This window comes from Neoarius graeffei, chromosome 6 (assembly GCF_027579695.1).
Source record: "Neoarius graeffei isolate fNeoGra1 chromosome 6, fNeoGra1.pri, whole genome shotgun sequence".
Classification (NCBI taxonomy): domain Eukaryota; kingdom Metazoa; phylum Chordata; class Actinopteri; order Siluriformes; family Ariidae; genus Neoarius; species Neoarius graeffei.
Window position 1 is genome coordinate 90208046 of NC_083574.1, and position 16564 is coordinate 90224609.

Here is a 16564-nt window from a genome sequence, read left to right on the forward strand (position 1 = left end):
CCCGGCCAATAGAATCGGGCCATTATCCGGGCGAGTGTCTTATCCTGCCCGAGGTGTCCAGCCATGGGATTAAAGTGAGCCACCTGGAATACCAATTCCCGGCGGCTCTTTGGAATTAACAACTGAGTGACCTGCTCTTTCGTCTGAGTGTCCTGCATCACTCGGTATAACCTATCCTTCAAAATAGAAAAATAGGGGAAGGGCGGGGTGGCGTTTGGCGGGAGCGTTTGACCATCGATTACTCTCACTTGGTCAAACGCGTGTCGCAGAGTCTCGTCTCGCGATTGTTCCAGTGGGAAATCCGCGAGGGATTCCCCAATAGAAAGAGGAGGGGCCGGGGGCTCCTCACTCTGTCGCGGAGATGACGTAGACGGCTCTGCGACCGCCGCTCCAGCCAAAGCGACACCGGGACCCTCCCCTATCAACCGGCAGGACCCACTCTTTACTAGGCGTGCCATCAAACCCTGAAATCCCGGCCAATCAGTCCCCAAGATCAAAGAGTGGGTAAGGCGAGGATTAACCGCTGCCTTCACTATTGATTTTTCCCCTCTGAAATATATGTGGACCAACACCAACGGGTAGCTGTGAACATCCCCGTGCACACACAACACCTTCACCCCTTGTGCTCCCCCCAATGCCTCGTCTTGCACCAGGCTTTGGCGGATTGAGGTCTGATTGCAGCCTGAATCCACCAACGCCTGATATGTAGCCCCTTGTACACTTACCAGTATGCGATACGCTCCGGCCCGATCGAGGGCAGCCTCTGGCGTGTCGGGGATCCGCACCACTGCCCCCACCTCCATCGCTGCACACTGTTGCTGCAGGTAGCCCGGTTCCCCGCAGCGCCAGTAAACCGGCCCAGGCCTTCCCTCTGCAGCTGTGTTCTGAGGCTCACTCACCTGAGGGGGGGAGAGACAGACACAGAAGGGAGAAATGGGAGGGCACCACAGGTGCGGCGGGCCGGCTGGGGTGGAGCCGGCCCCTGCCTCCGTGGTGGGGGAATGGGGCGAGGACGAGACACGGGAGGAGGGGGGAGAGAAAGAGAGAGAGGAGAGGAGAGAGAAGACGATGTCGGTGGTTGTCCTGCCACCAGAACAGCCGCCAGATGATCCTCCACCAGTCCCACGGCCTGATCCAGCGACGCCGGGCGGTGGCACTGGACCCACTCCGCGGTTCCAGCTGGTAAGCGGGCGATGAACTGTTCCAGCGCCACCTGGTCGATGATTCCCTCGGCGTCGCGATCTTCGGCCCTCAGCCACCGCCAGCAGGCGCCCCGGAGCTGCTGGCCGAACGCGAACGGGCTGCCGACTTCCTCCATTCGCAGCGCGCGGAAGCGCTGGCACTGCTGCTCCGGCGTGTGCCCCACACGCTGGAGGACAGCCCGGCGAAGGTTGGCGTAGGCCAGCCGGCGATCGGCGGGGAGCTGTAGTGCGGCCAGCTGCGCCTCTCCCATCAGGAGGGGGAGGAGGCTGCTCCATCGGCCACCCCGAGGCTTCTGCGACCTGCTCGAACAACGTGATGAAAGCCTCGGGGTCGTCCTGCGGGCCCATCTTAGTTAAGGTGAGGGGAGACGGGCCCGCGGCCGGGGCGCTGGTGGACCCCGCCGACGCGAGGAGATGCCGGAACGCCTCTCGATCTTCCTGTTGAGCCAGCACCAGGGCTTCGAAGCGGCGCTCCTGCTCCTTCCAGAGCGTGACGAGTGCCTGGTGCTGGCTCTGCTGAGCCGTGGCGAGGGCATGGACCAAGTCCGCGAACGGGGAGGATTCCATGGGGCTGCAGGACTGATGCTCCACCTTGTCCTGGGTTTCGGCACCACTGTAGTGTGAATAGCGTGTGGGTGGAGCATAGAGGACGGCAGGACAGAGATCAAGGGTCTTCAGAAGGCTTTATTGCCGAACTTTTCAGTCTAACAATGTTTAAACTAAGCAGGCAGAGACACACACACACACACACACACACACACACACACTGTCGGCTCTGCCGGGGAAGAAGCTCCCTTCCGCTCTCCCTTTCCCTCCTTAAGTAGGGCGGTTTACTGGGGAGAACACACACAAAACACAGGTTAATGACACTCAGGTGAAGCGATTCTGCCACTTACCTTCCCCAACTCCGCCCTCCTGTCACAGACCGGCGCTTGACCACGCCCCCACTGCCACACCTACATTATCAGTTGACAAGAAGATCACTGTTTTGGACTAGATAATTTAGGTAAGCAATACCAGAGTGGCTAATCGGGAGAACCATGAAAATTTCTGGTGGACCATGGGTTGATGATGCAATAAATTTAATGCTAGAGTAATAACTTAGAACTACTTCCTACAGGCTGCAAGCACCCACATATTCACATCCACAAACGTATGTGTTCATCCTCATACAAGAGACAATTAGAGCAGCCCTCTGAAATTCCTAACCGGTTGACTGATTCCAGACTGGTTATAATATGAAAATTTACAGGTTTACAGTTAGTCAAGAAAGCTGCCTTAGCCTTTAATCAATATGCACAGCTAAAAAAAAAGAAAAGGAGAGATAAAAAGGCCAGATTAAAGAAGAGAATGGTATAAGAGAAAGACACAAGTAAATGTATTAATCTTACAGATGTGTCTGTGACAGCAGCAAGCCCAGATGATAGCAATCCAGGTACTGTTACAGGTATCTATAGAATAATCACTACTCTAGCAGTAACTGCTGTGCCATTATCTAAGGGCAAATAATATAAAAAAAATACCTACAATTTCTATTTCACCTATATTTCCTTCATCTTCAAGCTACATTCAATTTCATGATTTTAGTATAAAGGAATTTTTGAAGCAGGGATATTGTGAATGACTGATTTCCAAGTGTGAAAGATGCTAGATGTTAGATGCAATCTAAGTGTGAAAGATATTTGCTATTTTTGGAGTCTCTGAGAAGCCCTTTTAATATATCATATGGTAAGATAAGATAAGATCTTATAAGGTAAGATAAGATAAGATCTTAGAGAATGAGAAAATGCCAAATGAATGGAGAGTGTGCTAGTCCCAATATACAAGAATAAGGGAGATGTACAGAGCTGGAGTAATTACAGAGGAATAAAATTGATGAGCCACACCATGAAATTACGGGAAAGGGTATTGGAGGCAAGATGGAGAAGAGAGGTAGCAATCTATGAAGAGCAGTACGGGCTTATGCCAAGGAAAAGCACATTGGATGCAATTTTTGCTTTAAGAATGTTAATGGAAAAGTACAGGGAAGGCCAGAGAAAGCTACATTGTGTGCTTGTAGACCTGGAGAAGGCATACGATAGAGTGCTGAGAGATGAGTTATGGTATTGTATGAGAAAGTGTGGAGTGAATGAGAAGTATATCAGAGTGGTGCAAGACATGTTTGAGAACAGTGAAACAGCAGTGAGGTGTGCAGTTGGAACAACTGAATGGTTCAAGGTGAAGGTGGGACTTTATCACGGATCTGCTTTGAGTCCTTTCTTGTTTGCCATAGTGATGGCAAACTGTGGCGACCCCTAATTGGGAGCAACCAAAAGAAGATGAAGATCTCTTGAAACCCACTGACATTAAATAGTCAAGGCTTACTGGAGGATAACTACTGTACACTGCCATTCAAATCTTGTTTCACTCACCTGTTATTATTTATTTAACACTATTTTTAACAAAAAATACCCTGTTCATTTAAATAATTTAAATGTCAAATGTAAAAACTTTGTTCTGCATTTTTAGTGTTTTGGAAAAAAAAAACAGTAATTTAGAAGTGTATGTATAAATTGTGCATATACAAATTAGCAATTTGACAACAGCTTATCAAATACATGACATTCTAAATATTAGTTGTATCATATATCTCAAGGATCTGAAATGGATAAAGTTGCATAGATCAAGCATCCTACTCAAATAATTTTTTTTTCGGATGTATGCACAAAAAAATATTTAATGATTTTCTATTACAACCCTAATTGCAATTAGGTGACATCTGCAAACTATTAAATAGTAATTGTCTGTAAATTGAACTGTAATTGTCCAAATATCTACAGTACATGTTTTTTGTACCTATCATATTAGTAATTTCTCCCGCAGCACATGGTATGCAGTCAAAGCAGCAGATAGGCTTTCCTTTTTGCATAGCTTTCCTTGTTCCTGGTGGGCAGCTCTCACTGCATACTGATTTTGGTACCTAGGACAAAGGGAAATATTTATTTATTCATCTTTTAAAATTTTAATATAGTATATCTTTTTAAAGAAAGATAAAGATTTTCACAGTTTCCCTTATACTCACTTGATCCATATTTTTTGCCCAAACAATAGAGGTCATGTTTACAGATAAACGACTTTGGCCAGGAAAAGAAGAGTCATAAAATCCAACAGTAACAAATTTATGTAGGTGTTCTTTATTTGTTTGCCAGTTTATTATTCCATATTTTCCTGCAGGGTCACCATTTTTATCAAAATAAACACTTTCACCATCTTTATTTTTGAAATGTACCTTTTTGATGTGTTCCAGAAACTAAAAATAACAAGAATTAAAAAAAGTTAATGCATTAATAAAAATTATAGATTAAAAATTCTCAATAGTAGATAGTATTACATTCTCTTTAAACTGCATTATGACTTGTTCTTTCAATACAGCATATGTGTGTGCCAAAGTTAGCCTAAGTGCAAAAACAGTGCCACAGCACCACTTTTAACTCACAGTCAGAGGATTAGCTTGCTTCTTTGTAGGACAAGTTTGTTTGCAACCAACAAGGTCATGTTAGGTATGGCCAATGGCATAAACTCCTCGATACACATTACTGATAATAGGTATCATGGACATATCAGTGAAGGTGTTTTCAAATTCAGACAGATTTTCTTCTCCTGTGCACACTGGTAACCCCCTTGAATCATTCTGCACTGTACTGTATATTGCCAATTAAATAGAGCTTCCCAAAATTTAGTAAAAATGGCACTGCCTACAGATTTCAGTGGTTTTATATCTAGAATGAAGTTCTCTAGACCTGCTACTGTTGTTTTGGAAATAGCAAGTCCTATGGCTCCTTGCAGTATATTTTGCTTATCCAGTGTGGCCACTACTAGATCAGCAATCGAACCCTCAGTTCCCACCCATTGGTATCCAGTGATGTTGTGTTCAGTAAATACTGTACATGCACCAAAATCTCTCAATCCCAGTGAGCAAGAAATCCCACTATTACTTGAGAAGTGGAGCTTTTTATTTGCACTACAATTCTCAGCAACCTTTCTTGTGAGTAGGTTCTAAAAAATGGAAGAGAATATTCTAAGCATATGCGCAGTTGTTCTGCAACTTTAGTAAATGCAGGCATCCCAGTGTTACCATAATAATCATCTCTTCTTATTGCTCCACCCAGGGCCAGCCAAAGTGCTTGACCATCTCTGCCAGGGCCCTGGATTGGTGGTAATCACTGGGAACTGTGCGCAGAAATGAGGGATATTTATTTTTGTTACTGAGACGCTCACTGGTGGAATAGTGACTGATCTAAAATTACATTAAAACAAACCACTCAGACATTAGATTCATTAATTTTGCACCAAATCATACAATGCACCAAAAGTGAGCTATAATAATGCCTTATCAGCTGTAACATTTCTCTAACTTTTAAAGTTATGTCTTCTTCTTCTTTTGGCTGCTCCTGATTAGGGGTCACCACAGCGGCTCTTTCATCTCCATTGCTCTCTGTCCTCTGCATTCTTCTCTACCACACCTGCCACTTTCATGTCCTCTCTCACCACATCCATGTATCTCCTCTTTGGCCTTCCTCATTTTCGTGTGCCTGGCAGCTCCATCCTCAACATTCTCCTACCCACATGCTCTGCATCTCATCTCAGGATGTGCCCATACCATCTCACTCTCATCTCTCATAGCTTAATTCCCAAGCTCTCCACATGTGCTGTCCCTCTGATGCACTCATTCCTTATCCTGTCCAACCTTGTTACTCCCATCGCAAACCACTCTGCCACCTCTAACTTTGCCTCCTGTCTCTTTGTTAATGGTACGGTCTCCAAACCATACATCACAGCTGGTCTCACTACTGTCTTATACATCTTACATTTCACTTTTGCTGGGACTTTCCTATCACAAATGACTCCCGAAATCCTTCTCCAACTGCTCCACCCTGCCTGCAATCTCTTTCTCACCTCACTACCGCAGCCCCCATTTTCCTGCACAGTTGACTCCGGGTACTTGAATTCACCAACTTTCTTTATTTCTACTCCTTGCATCTTCACTACACTCTCATCCCCATTCTCATTGATGCACATGTATTCTGTTTTGCTACTGCTCACCTTCATTCCTCTTTATTCCAATGCATATGTCCCTCTCTCCAAACCCAGCTCAACCTCCTTTCTACTTTCACCACATATCACAATATCATCCGCAAACATCATGTTCCATGGTGACTCTTGCCTCACTTCATCCGTCAAGCTATCCATCACTATGGCAAACAAGAAAGGACTCAAAGCAGATCCTTGATGGAGTCCCACCTTCACCTTGAACCATTCAGTCATTCCAACTGCACACCTCACAGCTGTTTCACTGTTCTCATATATGTCTTGCACCACTCTGATATACTTCTCATTCACTCCACACTTTCTCATACAATACCATAACTCATCTCTCGGCACTCTATCGAATGCCTTCACCAGGTCTACAAACGCACAATGTAGCTTTCTCTGTCCTTCCTTGTACTTCTCCATTCTTCTTCTTCTTTTGGCTGCTCCTCTCTTACCACATCCATGTATCTCCTCTTTGGCCTTCCTCATTTTCGTTTACCTGGCAGCTCCATTCTCAAAATTCTCCTTCCCACATGCTCTGCATCTCTTCTCAGGATGTGCCCATACCATCTCAGTCTCATCTCTCATAGCTTAATTTCCAAGCTTGCTACATGTGCTGTGCCTCTGATGTACACGTTCCTTATCCTGTCCAACCTTGTCACTCCCATCGCAAACCTTAACATCCTCAACTCTGCCACCTCCAACTTTGCCTCCTGTCTCTTCGTTAAGGGTACGGTCTCCAATCCATACATCACAGTTGGGTCTCACTACTGTCTTATACATCTTACCTTTCACTTTTGCTGGGACTTTCCTATCACAAATGACTCCCGAAATCCTTCTCCAACTGCTCCACCCTGCCTGCACTCTCTTTCTCACCTCACTATCGCAGACCCCATTTTCCTGCACAGTTGAGCCCAGGTACTTGGATTCACCCACTTTCTTTACATCTACTCCTTGCATCTTCACTACACTCTTATCCCCATTCTCACTGATGCACATGTATTCTGTTTTGCTACTTCTCACCTTCATTCCTCTTCGTTCCAATGCATACCTCCATCTCTCCAAACCCAACTCAACCTCTTTTCTACTTTCACCACATATCACAATATCATCCGCAAACATCATGTTCCATGGTGACTCTTGCCTCACTTCATCCATCAAGCTATCCATTACTATGGCAAACAAGAAAGGACTCAAAGCAGATCCTTGATGGAGTCCCACCTTCAACTTGAACCATTCAATTGTTCCAACTGCACACCTCACTGCTCACTCCAGGTCTACAAACACACAATGTACCTTTCTCTGGCATTCTCTGTACTTCTCCATTAACATTCTTAAAGCACAAATTGCATCCGACGTGCTCTTCCTTGGCATAAACCCGTACTGCTGTTCACAGATTGCTACCTCTCTTCTCAATCTCGCCTCCAATACCCTTTCCAATAGCTTCATGGTGTGGATCATCAATTTTATTCCTCTGTCACTACAGCAGCTCTGTACATCTCCCTTATTCTTGTATATTGGGACTAGCGCGCTCTTTCTCCATTCATTTGGCATTTTCTCATTCTCTAGGATCTTATTAAACAATCTTGTTAGGAACTCCACAGCCGTCTCACCCAAACATCTCCAAGCCTCAATCAGGATACCATCTGGTCCAACTGCTTTCCCAGTCTTTATTCTTTTCATGGCTGCCCTCACCTCATCCTTACTAACCAACTCTGCTTCCTGATTTGCTGTATCCAGTGACTCTGACCTTTTCTCTCTTGGATTCTCCTCATTTCATATATCCTCAAAGTACTCTTTCCACCTTCTTAATACACTTTCTTTGTTTGTCAGCACATTTCCATTTACATCTTTCATCACTCTTACCTGCTGTACATCCCTTGCTTCCCTGTTTCTCTGCCTAGCTAGTCTGTACAGGTCTTTCTCTCCTTCTTTGTTCTCCAGTCTTTCATACAACTCCTGGTATGCATCTGCTTTCGCCTTCGCTACAGCTCTTTTTGCCTTCTGTCTCGTCTCTCTGTATAACTGCCTGCTTTCCTTGTCTCTCTGATTGTCCCAATTCTTCTTTGCTAGCCTCTTCTCTTTTATAATTTCCTGCACTTCTTTGTTCCACCATGTCTCCTTGTCTTCCTTCCTCCTTCCTGATGACCACCCTAGCACCTTCCTTGCTGCCTCTCTTACTAGTACAGCAGGAGTATTCCAATCTTCTGGCAGACTTCCATGACCACTCAATGCTCATCTCATTTCTCCCCTCAACTCCTTCTGATGTTCAACCTCTTTTAGTTTCCTCCACTTAATCTTCGGCTTCACTATTTCATGCTTCTTCTTTTTCACTTTCAAGCTCATCCTGCACCTAACCACTTGATGTTGTCTTTCTACACTTTCCCCTGCCATCACTTTACAGTTTCCAATCTCCTTCATGTTACCCCTTCTGCAGACTATGTAGTCCACCTGTGTAGATCTTCCTCCACTCTTACATGTCGCCCTGTGCTGCTCTTTCTTCTCGAAGTATGTATTCACTATTGCCAAATTCATCCTCTTAGAAAAATCAACTACCATTTGCCCTTCCACATTTCTCTCTCTTACACCATATCTGCCCATCACATACTCATCTCCTCTGTTTCCCTCACCAACATCTCATCTCATCTCATCTCATCTCATCATCTGTAGCTACTTTATCCTGTACAGGGTTGCAGGCAAGTTGGAGCCTATCCCAGCTGACTACGGGCGAAAGGTGGGTTACACCCTGGACAAGTCGCCAGGTCATCACAGGGCTGACACATAGACACAGACAACCATTCACACTCACATTCACACCTACAGTCAAATTAGAGTCACCAGTTAACCTAACCTGCATGTCTTTGGACTGTGGGGGAAACCGGAGCACCTGGAGGAAGCCTATGTGGACATGGGGAGAACATGCAAACTCCACACAGAAAGGCCCTCGCCGGCCACGGGGCTTGAACCCGAACCTTTTTGCTGTGAGGCGACAGTGCTAACCACTACACCACTGTGCCGCCCCCTCGCCAACCTGTTCATTGAAATCTGCTCCTATCAGCACGTGCTCCTCCCTCGGTATACTTTCTAACACTTCATCCATCTTTTCCAGAAAGACTCATTCTCTTCATTCTCACATCCAACCTGTGGTGCGTACACACACACAACATTGGTTACCATTCCTTAAATCTCCAACTTCATGCCTATCACTCTATCTGACACCCTCTTCACATCAATCACACTGTTGACCAACTTTCCCTTCAAAACAATACCAACACCATTTCTTTTTCCATCGACTACATAATAAAACAACTTGCATCCTCCAATTATCTTGGCCTTGCTTCCTTTCCACCTTGTCTCCTGCACACACAAAATGTTCAAGTTCCTTCTTTCCATCATACCTGCTAACTTTCTCGCTCTGCCAGTCAGTGTTCCCACATTCAGTGTTTTTACCCTCAATTCTAAGCTCCTTCCCTTCCATCTTTCATGCTATCTCCTAACACGCCTCCCCCCTCTCTTTCTCCTTCTCTGTTTTGGCACAACATTAGCACACTTTCCACCGGCACCCTGTTGACCAACAGTACCAGAGCCAGTCGTTGTTAACCCGGGCCCCAACCAGTCCAGTATGGTATTTCTCTTTTCATTCCACATGTTAGATTTGGCACAGTTATATGCCAGATGCCCTTCCTGACGCAACCCTCTCCAATTTATCCAGGCTTGGGACTGGCACCAAGAGTATGCTTATGCACCCCCAGTGGCTGGATTCTTGTATTTCTCCATTAACATTCTTAAAGCAAAAATTGCATCTGACGTGCTCTTCCCTGGCATAAACCCATACTGCTGTTCACAGATTGCTACCTCTCTTCTCAATCTCGCCTCCAATACCCTTTCCCATAACTTCATGGTGCGGCTCATCAGTGTTATTCCTCTTAATTACTGCAGCTCTGTACATCTCCTGTATTATTGTATATTGGGACTAGCACACTCTTTCTCTGTTCATTTGGCATTTTCTCATTCTCTAAGATCTTATTTAACAATCTCGTTTGGATCTCCACAGCCGTCTCACCCAAACATCTCCTAGCCTCAATCAGGATACCATCTGGTCCAATTGCTTTCCCAGTCTTCATTCTTTTCATGGCTGCCCTCACCTCATCCTTACTAACAAACTCTACTTCCTGATTTGCTGTCTCCAAAGAATCTGACCTTTTCTCTCTTGGATTCTCCTCATTTCATAAATCCTCAAAGTACTCTTTCCACCTTCTTAATACACTCTCTTTGTTTGTCAGCACATTTCCATTTACATCTTTCATCACACTTATCTGCTGTACATCCCTCTCTTCCCTGTTTCTCTGCCTAGCTAGTCTATACAGGTCTTTCTCTCCTTCTTTGGTCTCCAGTCTTCTGTACAACTTCTGGTATGCATCTGCTTTCACCTTTGCTACTGCTCTTTTTGCCTTCTGTCTTGTCTCTCTGTATAACCGCCTGCTTTCCTCATCTCTCTGATCATCCCAATTCCTCTTTGCTAGCCTTTTCTCTTTTATAATTGTGTGCACTTCTTTGTTCCACCACCATGTCTCATTGCCTTCCTTCCTCCTTCCCGACGACCACCCTAGCATATTCCTTGTTGCCTCTCTTCCTAGCACTGGCGGCTCGTTAATAGGGGCGATTTGGGTGACGCACTCCCAAACAGGGAGGGAGATTTTTTTTTTTATCTACTCTACCACAGCAACAGTAATGTCATTGTCCAATCAGGCTAAGGTCGCGCCTGGTGTAGCCACGCCCTTTTGGGGCGATTTCTGTCAGGTTCAGATTTGCCCCAAAATCTCCCATTGACACTAATGGTACATACGTTTTTTTCGAAAATCATGCTCCCAATGCATTTTCTATTAGGTTTTATGTGCTCGCACAAGCAGCGTGCTTACGGCATATGCCTGTTGCGCCACGCAAGTGTTGCCAGATTCGTTTTAAGTGCATTTTGGTGGGTTTTGAACCTAATTTTGGGCTGGAAAACGCAACTTGCGTGGGAAATGTGTGAACATTCTATGAAGAAGATGGCGAGTGTTGAGTGCAACAATACGATAGCGTCTCTGAAAGAAGTTCCCTTTAGTCGTCGTACCAATGAGGAGAAAACGGCAATCAAACAGCTAGGACCTCCTAGACCGAATTTAAACATCAAGCAAGTGTCTACGAAGGGGGAGAAGACCTACTCAAGAGGTTTTAAAAAGAACTGGTACCACCGGAAAACTTGGCTAGCTGGCTGTGATGTAGTCAGTGCTCTTTTTGGCTACCCTTGCGTTCTCTTCCACCCTGGAAGTAGCACAGCAGACGGTACAGTGATATCTGATATTTGAATTTACTAGGCAAAAGTTGTTTTTGTGTGTGTGTGTGTGTGTGTGTGTGTTTTACCAATGGAAGTTGTATGGCAGTTTAACATTGCCATGTTTTTGTTTTACCAATGGCAGTTTAACATTGCCATGCTTGGAATATTTCAGTAGCCTCAAGTTCTCTCTGACTTGGTGTAAATTAAGCATATTTTCAGTTTTTATATATTGTACAGTATGTGTTCATTGGAGCCAGCAGTGCCTTACCTTTTTTCCAACTTGTTAAGCCAAGTTGCACTGACTACAAAACCTTGTGTAACCTTGTGTGTATATAGCTAAATAACTAAAGCCTTTTGTATTCATTGACATGCTTGTAATACTTTAAATTTCCTTTTAAGGCATGGCTTTCTGGAGGAATTCTTGGGAAAAAAACTGCAGAATTTATTTAGAATTATTATTTGTTGTTAAAATGGTGCAATTCCATATAAAAAAACACATAATTAAGCTGCACATGTTTGTTTGATGGTTATGCTTTTCTTCATCTTTTTCAAAACTTAAATAAACACTTGTTTTGGATTTATATCCTGCCACTTTAATTGCATTCTTTAGAATGAAGAAATTAGAATATGTTTATAATTAAGAATTTGTGTCTACTTATTATAGAATACTGGAAAAATATGAGAAAACAAATGAGTAATGTAATATTAATTGATTGTGATGCCAAATGTTTTGCTTTGAAGGCTTCACAATGAATCTTCCTTGGTTTTAGCCTGGCAAGCCAGACTAAATGTGAATATTTGCCACTCGTAGGCAAAAATATTTTTGGTGCTAGGCGGGTGGGTCTAGTTTACTAGGCGACCTTAGTTTGCCACCTTTAACTTGTTCAGTGTTGCCACCTAGTGGAGAGAAGAGATATTGTCTATATTGATATCTGAATTTACCAGGCAAAAACAAGTTCGGCCAATTGATTTGCTACCTACTGTAGGTCAATTTACTTCAGTCCTGTGGACATTTATGGTCCATGTAGACATAACGGGGGAAAATTGCCCCCCCTGAAAAAAAATTCAGGAGCCGTCACTGCTTCCTAGTATAGCATTAGTTTCCCAATCTTCTGGCAGACTTTCATTACCACTCAATGCTCATCTCATTTCTCCCCTAAACTCCTTCTGATGTTCAACCTCTTTTAGTTTCCTCCACTTAATCTTCGGCTCCACTATTTCACGCTTCTTCTTTTTCACTTTCAAGCTCATCCTTCACACGATCACTCGATGTTGTCTAGCTACACTCCCTTGCCATTACTTTGCAGTCTCCAATCTTCTTCAGATTACTCCTTCTGCAGAGTATGTAGTCCACCTGTGTAGCTCTTCATCCACTCTTAAATGTCACCCTGTGCTGCTCTTTCTTCTCAAAGTATGTATTGACTATTGCCAAATTCATCCTCTTTGAAAAATCAACCACCATTTGCCCTTCCACATTTCTCTTTCTTACACCATATCTGCCCATCATATCCTCATCTTCTCTGTTTCCCTCGCCAACATGTTTGTTTAAATCTACTCCTATCAGCACGCACTCCTCCCTCAGTATACTTTCTACCACTTCATCCATCTTTTCACAGAAAGACTGTCTCTTCATTCTCACATCCAACCTGTGGGGCATATGCACACACAACATTGATTACCATTCCTTGAATCTCCAGCTTCATGCCTATCACTCTGTCTGACACCCTCTTCACATCAATCACACTGTTGACCAACTCTCCCCTCAAAACAATACCAACACCATTTTTCTTTCCATTGACTCCATAATAAAACAACTTGCATCCACCTCTAATGTTCTTGGCCTTGCTTCCCTTCCACCTCATCTCCTGCACACACAAAATTTCCAACTTCCTTCTTTCCATCATACCTGCTAACTCTCTCACTCTGCCAGTCAATTCAAGTTCAAAGTGTTTATTTTCATATGCACAGTAAGGACATGTCATCTTGCACAATGAAATTCTTTGTTTGCTGTCCATCATGAATGCCAAATACAAATAAATAAATAGGCAGAAGAAATAATACAAAGTAAAGGCAATATAGTGCAAAATAAAAGCAAAAAGAAAAACCCACCCAGTATCATACAAAATAAAGGTAAATGTAGTGCAAAATAGGTAGTGTAATACAAAAATAAGGCAAAGATTGGACATAGCAGCAAAAAGGGCAGTAATGTGCAAACATGTGCAAACAATGTAACCTGATGTAAACAGTCCAGGAAACAGCAGCAAAAAGGGCAGTAATGTGCAAACGTGCACACAAATGTAAACAGATGTAAACAGTCAAGGACAGTTTACAGGGAGGTAGTCCATGGTTACAGACTCCTGTCAGCTGTTCAGGAGTCTCATTGCAGTGGGAAAGAAAGAGTTCTTTAGTCTGACAGTCTTACATTTCATACTTCTGTACCTCCAGCCTGAGGGTAGAAGTGTGAACAGTCCATGCTGGGGGTGAGTGGGGTCTTTGAGGATGGAAGCAGCTCTCCTGTGGACTCTGTGGTGGTAGATGCTCTGTAGAGAGGGCAGTGGAGTTTTGGTGATCCGCTCAGCAGTCTTCACCACCCTCTGCAGGCATTTGTGGTCCTTAGCTGTAGTGCTGCCATACCACACAGTGATGCAATTGATCAGGATGCTTTCAATCATGCAGCTGTAGAAGTTGCTGAAGATCTTGGGTGACATACCAAACTTCCTCAGCCTCCCCAGAAAGTACAGTCACTGTTGAGCCTTCCTAACCAGCTGTGTGGTGTTAAGTTTCCATGTGAGGTCCTCACTAATGTGAACACCCAGGTATTTGAAGCTGCTCACCCTCTCCACCTTCAGCTCCTGGATGAACAGTGGCTGATGAGGTCTTCTCTCCTTCCTCATGTCCACTATCATCTCCTTCGTCTTGTCCATGTTGAGTGTGAGGTTGGTGTCCTCACACCATGACACCAGACTGGCCACCTCCCTCCTGTAGGCTGTTTTGTCTCCGCCAGTGATGCGTCCTATCACTGCGGTGTCGTCTGCGAACTTCAGGATGATATTGTCCTTGTGGGAGGTGACACAGTTGTGGGTGAACAGGGTATAGAGGATGGGGCTGAGGATGCATCCCTGTGGGGTGTCAATGATTGTGATGATGCTGGTTGAAGTTCTATTAACAATCCTGACAGTCTGGGGCCTGCCAGTCAGGAAGTCAAGGAGCCAGTCATAGAGGGTGGGGTGCAAACCAAGTGTGGACAGTTTATGGGTGAGTTTGTGGGGGATGACCATGTTGAAAGCAGAGCTGTAGTCAACAAAGATCATCCTAATGTAAGTGTCTTTGTTTTCCAGGTGGGAGAGGGCATAATGGAGGGCAGCAACAATGGCATCTGAGGTGGACCTGTTGGGCCTGTAGGCATACTGCAGGGGTTCCAGTCAATGTTCCCACATACAGTGTTCCTACCCTCAATTCTAAGCTCCTTCCCTTCCATCTTTCATGATCTCTCCTAACACGCCTCCCCCTCTCTTTCTCCTTTTCCGTTTTGGCACAACAGTAGCATACTTTCCACCAGCACCCTGTTGACCAACAGTACTGGAGGCGGCCGTTGTTAACCCGGGCCCCGACCGATCCGGTATGGTATTTCTCTTTTCAATCTGCATGTTAGATTTGGCACAGTTTTACGCCAGATGCCCTTCCTGACGCACACCTCTCCATTTATCCAGGCTTGGGACCGGCACCAAGAGTATGCTTATGCACCCCCAGTAGCTGGATTAACTTTTAAAGTTACATAATATTCATATTATTGATAAAATGGCATAAATTCTTACTATGGGCATGTTGAAAGGTCCAACACTCTTCACTATACAGTGCCATGAGAAAGTTTGGGCACCCCGTCTGAGGTTGTACAATAATTGACTCTGTCTCCACAGAAAAACACCCTAGTGGCATGTCCTTCCTTTGCCCATCAGAGCCAAGTGCTGGGTTGTTTTGCAGACACTGATTTTAATGATTGGTGTATTCCTTTGTATGAAATTAAATCAAATGTGAAAAATAGGCTGTGCAAAAGTATGGGAACCCTTGACATTTTGTTGCTTTGAAAACCTGTAACTAATCATCACAGAGTAATTGAAAACATCAAGTTGGTTAAGTGAGCTCATTAAGCCTTGAACTTAATAGGCAGGTGCATCCAATCATGACAAAGGCTATTTAAGGTGGCCAAATGCCAGTTCTCTTTCTCTTTGACTGTCCTCTGAAGAGCTGCAAGATGGGGGCCTCAAAACAACTTTCTCATGACCTCAAAATGAAGATTATAGAGCAGTATGGACTAGGGGAAGGCTACAAAAAACTTTCCAAAAGATTTCAGCTGTCAGTGTCTACCGTGAGGAACATTGTAAGAAAATGGAAAGCCACAGGCACAGTCCTTGTCAAGGCCAGAAGTGGTAGGCCAAGAAAAATTTCAGGGAGGCAAAGACGAAGGATGCTGAGAATTGTTAAAAACAACCCACAGACCACCACCAGAGACTTGCAAAGGGATCTAGCTGCAGATGGGGTCACTGTGCATAGGGCAACAATACAGCGCAATTTGCATGAGGAAAGACTGTACGGGAGAGTGATGAGGAAGAAGCCCTTTCTTCGCAGTCGCCACAAATTGAGTCGCTTGAACTATGCAAAAGCACATTTGGACAAGCCAGTATCCTTTTGGAATAAGATCTTGTGGACTGACGAAACAAAAATCGAGTTATTTGGTCACAACAAGAGGCAATACACATGGCGTAAAAAGAACACAGAATTCCAAGAGAAACATCTGCTACCCACAGTGAAATTTGGTGGAGGTTCCATCATGCTGTGGGGCTGTGTGGCGAGTACTGGTACTGGGAACCTTGTTAAAGTTGACGGTCGCATGGATTCCACTCAATACCAGCAGATTCTTGAGGATAATGTGCTAGAGTCTGTAACAAAGTTGAAGTTGCGCCGGGGATGGATGTTT

The 16564-nt window shown here is 44.5% G+C and overlaps 1 pseudogene; it reads left to right on the forward strand.

The window, feature by feature from the left end:
• Window positions 1-14744, forward strand: part of LOC132888367 (extracellular calcium-sensing receptor-like) — a 30144-nt pseudogene extending 15400 nt beyond the window's left edge.
• Window positions 14745-16564: the final 1820 nt, after the last annotated feature.